Source organism: Elephas maximus, chromosome 1 (assembly GCF_024166365.1).
Source record: "Elephas maximus indicus isolate mEleMax1 chromosome 1, mEleMax1 primary haplotype, whole genome shotgun sequence".
NCBI lineage: Eukaryota > Metazoa > Chordata > Mammalia > Proboscidea > Elephantidae > Elephas > Elephas maximus.
Genome location: NC_064819.1, coordinates 220486411 through 220491958, shown reverse-complemented (window position 1 = coordinate 220491958; position 5548 = coordinate 220486411). Strand labels below are relative to the sequence as shown.

Genomic DNA, 5548 nt, shown 5'->3' with positions numbered 1-5548 from the left:
CATATGGTTTCCAAGGAGTGGCTGGTGGATTTGAACTGCCGACCTTTTATGGTTAGCAGCTGTAGCTCTTAACCACTACGCCACTAGGATTTCCATACAATATATAAACGAAAAAAACCAAACCCATTGCCGTAGAGTGGATTCGGACTCATAGCGACCCTACAGGACAGAGTAGAACTGCCCCATATAGTTTCCAATGAGCCTGGTGAATTTGAACTGCTGACCTTTTGGCTAGCAGCTGTAGCACTTAACCACGGCACCACCAAAGTTTCCATACAATATATAGCCCAGTTCAAACATTTTGGGGACCCTCTCCCCCAAGAGAAATAACCAAAATAACCCCCCAAAACATGAAGAAAGTGCTTAGAACATGATACAGTATTTTAGAGCACTTTTCGGTGTAAAGTAGAATATATCTGGATCTTCAGTAATTTCCAGAATGGTCCAAATCCTTGATTGGCTGCTGGGTAGCAGCTGAGTCTTGGTGCTGCTCCTGGGACTGAAGCCCTCAGGCCCTGAGCTGAGTGCACTTCTCCTTTCCTTTGTTCCATTTCCCAAGTCACAAAGGTATCAGGGAGACTTGGCCAGCCTTGCCTCACTATAGGTGTGAGGTGGGGGGCCAATCGCTCCAGTGAAATTAAGGAACAGGTTCCAAGTATCTGGGGAGATACTTGATCCTGGAAGGGTTCTCCGTCAGGAAGTTTAGCCACTGATCCAATACGGGAGGACCGTTCTGGGTGAAGATTCATTTCCACGGGGCATAGCTCTTTTCAGAGGCAGGTCATTGCCTTTCTTCAGAGCCCAGGCCAAACTGAAATGTAAACCAGTAGAAATCCTTGAATTTATCCTCTTGTTTGGCTTCTATTAAGAGGCTAGAGGACTGTGTACAGATCTCATCAATGCCATCTGAACTTACTGCTTTTCAGCCATCACAAAGCTCCTTCTTGGTGAATTTGCATATGGTAGCAGCCTGAAACTTCTAAGGCAAGAGCGACACTCGAAATTCCGTGGGGTCGATACGTAGGCCATTGCAAAAGTGCTCCATGCTTTCCTTCAAACTTGCATCCTCCCGATCTTCCTTGTAGCACGTCAACGGTTTTTTCAACCTCTGTAAGGAAGGTTCCTGGGCACTGGACCTGGGCTCTCTCCCAGCATCTCCCGAGGACTCTGGCAGCTGGCAGGCCTCAGCGGCAGCCTCCACCTTCTTGGTCCATTTATAAGGGTATCCACACCTGGCTTGCCACAGGTTGGCTCCTGCTCCTCGTGGTGGCCGGCGCCCTGCCTACAATGTGACTTGCTGCTGGGCTCACGGTATCCACTCTTGCTGCCCAGATAAGGGATTCTTTCACTTGGTGACGCACTGGCTCATGGTGCTAGTGGCCTGGCCTCTAGAGTGGCCTCCTCTGGATTGGATGCATTCGCTGCCACTGGCCCACGTGCCTCAACATGCCATCAGCCAGAGGAGCTAGCCAACAGCTGCGTGAGCGGTTCCTCTAGTCAAACCCTTTCTGGAAACGACGGTGGCTCGGAGCGTCCAACCACCTACTACTCCCCAGTTGCCTCTTCCTCCACCACTGGAGTTTTAAAGGCAGCACATCACAGTCTTCAAGGCAGAGTATATTTTATACCTCAAGGCTCTCCCTACCCGTTATGAATAAGCATCTGTAAGAGAGGCCGTCTGATTGCTCTGGAGGCTTCTGATTGCCTGCCTTTGGCCAGGGAGGGCAGTGATGAGTGCCTGCTCTGAATCTCGGTTCCATTATGAACTTTACGGTAGGGATCTTGTTTTAAGGAATCCGAATGAGGTAATGTTGAGATGAGACACTTTGAGAGAATAGTTGAGAAAATGTAGCAGTCTGAAGCTCCCCTCCAAAAAAATCAAACCCATTGTCATGGACTCAATCCCAATTATAGTGACCCTACAGGACAGAGTAGAACCACCTCATAGGGTTTCTGAGGAGCGGCTGATGAATTTGAACTGCTGGCCTTTTGGTTAGCGGCCGTACCTTGTCATAGCTCTTAACCACTGCGTCACTAAGGCTCCTGAAACTCCCTAGCATCTTACATACTCCTCAGAGCTGACTGCTTCCCGAGGGTGGGGATGGGGCAGGGGGAGTGCTATTGCGGGGGAGGGGGTGAGGGGGTGAGGTGTGGGGTGGGGTGGGGTGGGGGGTGGGGGGATTGGGTGGGGTGGGGGGATTGGGTGGGGTGGGGGGAGGGGAGGGCTTACCCTGTCTGCACGCTATGCAAATACGGTCACCGCTTCTAGGGCCATTTATGGCTTTCTAGTTATAAATTTTTCTTGCTTTGTTTTGCCTATTCACTGAAAAAACACGTTATATTCGTTTCCTATAGCTGCTGTAACAAGTTACTACAAATTTAGTGGTTTAAAACACACAAGTTTGTCATCTTGCTGTTCTGGAGATTGGAAGTCCAAAATGGGTCCCACAGGGATAAAATCAAGGTGTCACCAGAGCTCTCTGTCTTTCTGGAGGCTCTATGGAAGAATCTGTTTTCTTGTCTTCTCCAGCCTCTAGAGGCTGCCTTGATTCCTTGGCTCATGGCTCCTTTTCTCCATCTTCAAAGCCAGCAATGGCTGTTGCTGTCCTTAGGTGCCCTGGAGTTGGGTGGACTCATAGTGACCCTATGTACCACAGAAGGAAACACTGCCCAGTCCTGTGCCATGCTCACAATCATTGTTATACTTGAGCCCATTGTTGCAGCCATTGTGTCAATCCATCTCATTGAGGGTCTTCCTCTTTTTTGATGACCCTCTACTTTACCAAGCATGATGTCCTCCTCCAGGGACTGATCCCTCCTGACAACATGTCCAAAATATGTAAGACAGAGCCTCACCATCCTTGCTTCTGAAGAGCATTCTGGTTGTACTTCTTCCAAGACAGATTTGTTTTTCCTTTTGGCAGTCCGTGGTATACTTAATATTCTTCGTCAACACCACAATCCAGAGGTATCAATTCTTCTTCTCTCTTCCTTATTCATTGTCCAGCTTTCACATGCATATGATGCGATTGAAAATTCCATGGCTTGGGTCAGGTGCACCTTAGTCTTCAAGGCTGGTCAAGTCTTATTTGAGTTCCATCACTTTGGCGCTGACTCTTTGGCATTCCTGTTCTACATTTAAGGACCCTTGTGGCTACATGGGGTCTTGGTGGCACAATGGTTAAGGGCTTGGCTGCTAACCAAAATGTCGGCAGTTCAAATCCACTAGCCACTTGTTGGAAACCCTGTGGGGCAATTCTACTCTGTCCTATTGAGTCACTGTGAGTTGGAATCGACTTGACAGCAATGAGTTTTTTTGGTTTGTGGTTATAGTGGGCCCACCCACATAATCTAGGATAGTCTCCCTATCTTAAAGTCAGATGATGAGCGGTGTTAATTTCATTCACAACCTTAAATCCCCTTTGCCATGTAATTTAGCATATTCACAAATTCTGGGAATTAGGAAGTAAACATCTTTGTTGGTGCATGGTTATTTCTTTATCAGACAAAAAAGATAAGTTAACTGTGATTAACATTTTCTTTTTTTTTTAATTAGGGAAAAATCACCTTGTGTATAGAATTGGACACTGTCTGAAAAATGCATTGTTAGCAAAGACTGTTTAAATTACAGAACAGGAGGAACACTTTTCTTTCCTCAGGTACAGGAATGTGAGAAGGACAAATTGATGCAAAGGGGATGAATATATTTATCTGAGAAACGTGTGCGTGTGCCTGTGTGTTTTGAGGTAGTTGAGTGCTGGAGCTAGTTCACATTGGCTTGTGAGAGCCAGTTGTGTGTCAATTTTCCCAGGTCCATGTTCAGTGACAACACATTAGTAGCTTGAAATTAGAAATGGCAGGAGTATTTACACCATGGAAATTGGCAAATGCTATGAGTCAGAGTTTTATTGTCTCCAGAGGGTAAGCTGTTTAACATTTACCAGTTCACCACTGGGATAGAGACTCGCTGCCTTCAGTTTATGTGAACAGCAGTAATGTGCAGCAATACTCCACCTATGGGACCCCCAGGCTCTCCCACCAGAGAAGGGACAAATCCCATCAGGGACCAGTTGGCTAGCCAGGAACATAGCTGTTGGAATTCTCCCAATAATATCTAAACCTCTCTAGTTACTATAGGAGGTGTGGTTGGGATGGGGAGGTCAGCTTTTTCTACTGTGGGCAAAAGATGTCTTCTTTGTTACTCACTACTATTTGAACCTCTCTCTGTCTAGCACTTGTTTAGCTGTTTTCTCTGACCAATCCACTCATCTGTCATCAACCCACCCTAGCAGGGCAACAACTCCCCTGTGAAAGTTTCATTAGCTTGCCCTTGCTTATGTTTGTCTTTGTCCTTCAGCAGCTATGAGATACATGCAAAGGCATTCAACTGTGTGGATCATAACAAATTATGGATAACATTGTGAAGAATGGGAAATCCAGAGCACTTAATTGTGCTCATGAGGAACCTGTGCATAGATAAAGAGGCAGTTGTTTGAATAGAACCCAGTGCCATCGCGTCGATTCTGACTCATAGCGACCCTATAGGACAAAGTAGAACCGCCTCATAGAGTTTCCAAAGAGCGCCTGGCAGATTCGAACTGCCGACCTCCTGGTTAGCAGCTGTAGCACTTAACCACTACACTGTGTGACTTAAAGTCAGGAAAGGTGTGCAGATCAAAGATTACACCTCAGCATAAAGAAAACAAAACTCCTCACAACTGGACCAATAAGCAACATCACGACAAACAGAGAAAAGATTGGAGTTGTCAAGGATTTCATTTTACTTGGATCCACAATCAACACCCATGGAAGCAGCAGCCAAGAAATCAAAAGATGCATTGCACTGGGCAAATCTGCTGCAAAAGACCTCTTTAAAGTGTTAAAAAGCAAAGATGTCACCTTGAAGACTAAGGTGCACCCAACCCAAGCCATGGTGTTTTCAACCGCCTCATATGCATGTGAAAACTGGACAATGAATATGGAAAGCCAAAGAAGAATTGATGCCTTTGAATTATGATGTTGGTGAAGAGTATTGAATATACCATGGACTGCCAAAAGAACGAACAAATCTGTCTTGGAGGAAGCATAGCTAGAATGGCCCTTAGGGGCAAGGATGGCCAGACTATGTTTCACAAACTTTGGACATGCTATCAGGAGGGATCAGTCCCTGGAGAAGGACATCATGCTTGGTAAAGTAGAGGGCCAGTGAAAAAGACGAAGACCCTCAGTGAAATGGCTTGGCACAGTGAATGCAACGATGGGCTCAAGTATAACAGTGATTGTGAGGATGGCGCAGGACTGGGTGGTACTTCATTCGGTTGTACATAGGGTCACTATGAGTCAGAACTGACTTGACGGCGCCCAACAACAACAACAGCAGCTATGAGATCACTAGTACTCAAACTTTAGGGTGCAGGGGAACCATCCGAGAAGCTTGTTAAAATGCAGATTCCAAGGCCCTGCCCCCAGAAATTCTGATTCAGAACATCTGGGGTGAGGCCCAAGGATCTGCATTATTTATTGACTGGCAAGCACCATGTGATTCTGA

General features: G+C 46.4%; 1 pseudogene; it reads right to left on the bottom strand.

The window, feature by feature from the left end:
* Positions 1-383: 383 nt before the first annotated feature.
* On the bottom strand, positions 384-1369 carry LOC126070289 (DCN1-like protein 3; annotated as a pseudogene).
* Between the last annotated feature and the right edge of the window lie 4179 nt (positions 1370-5548).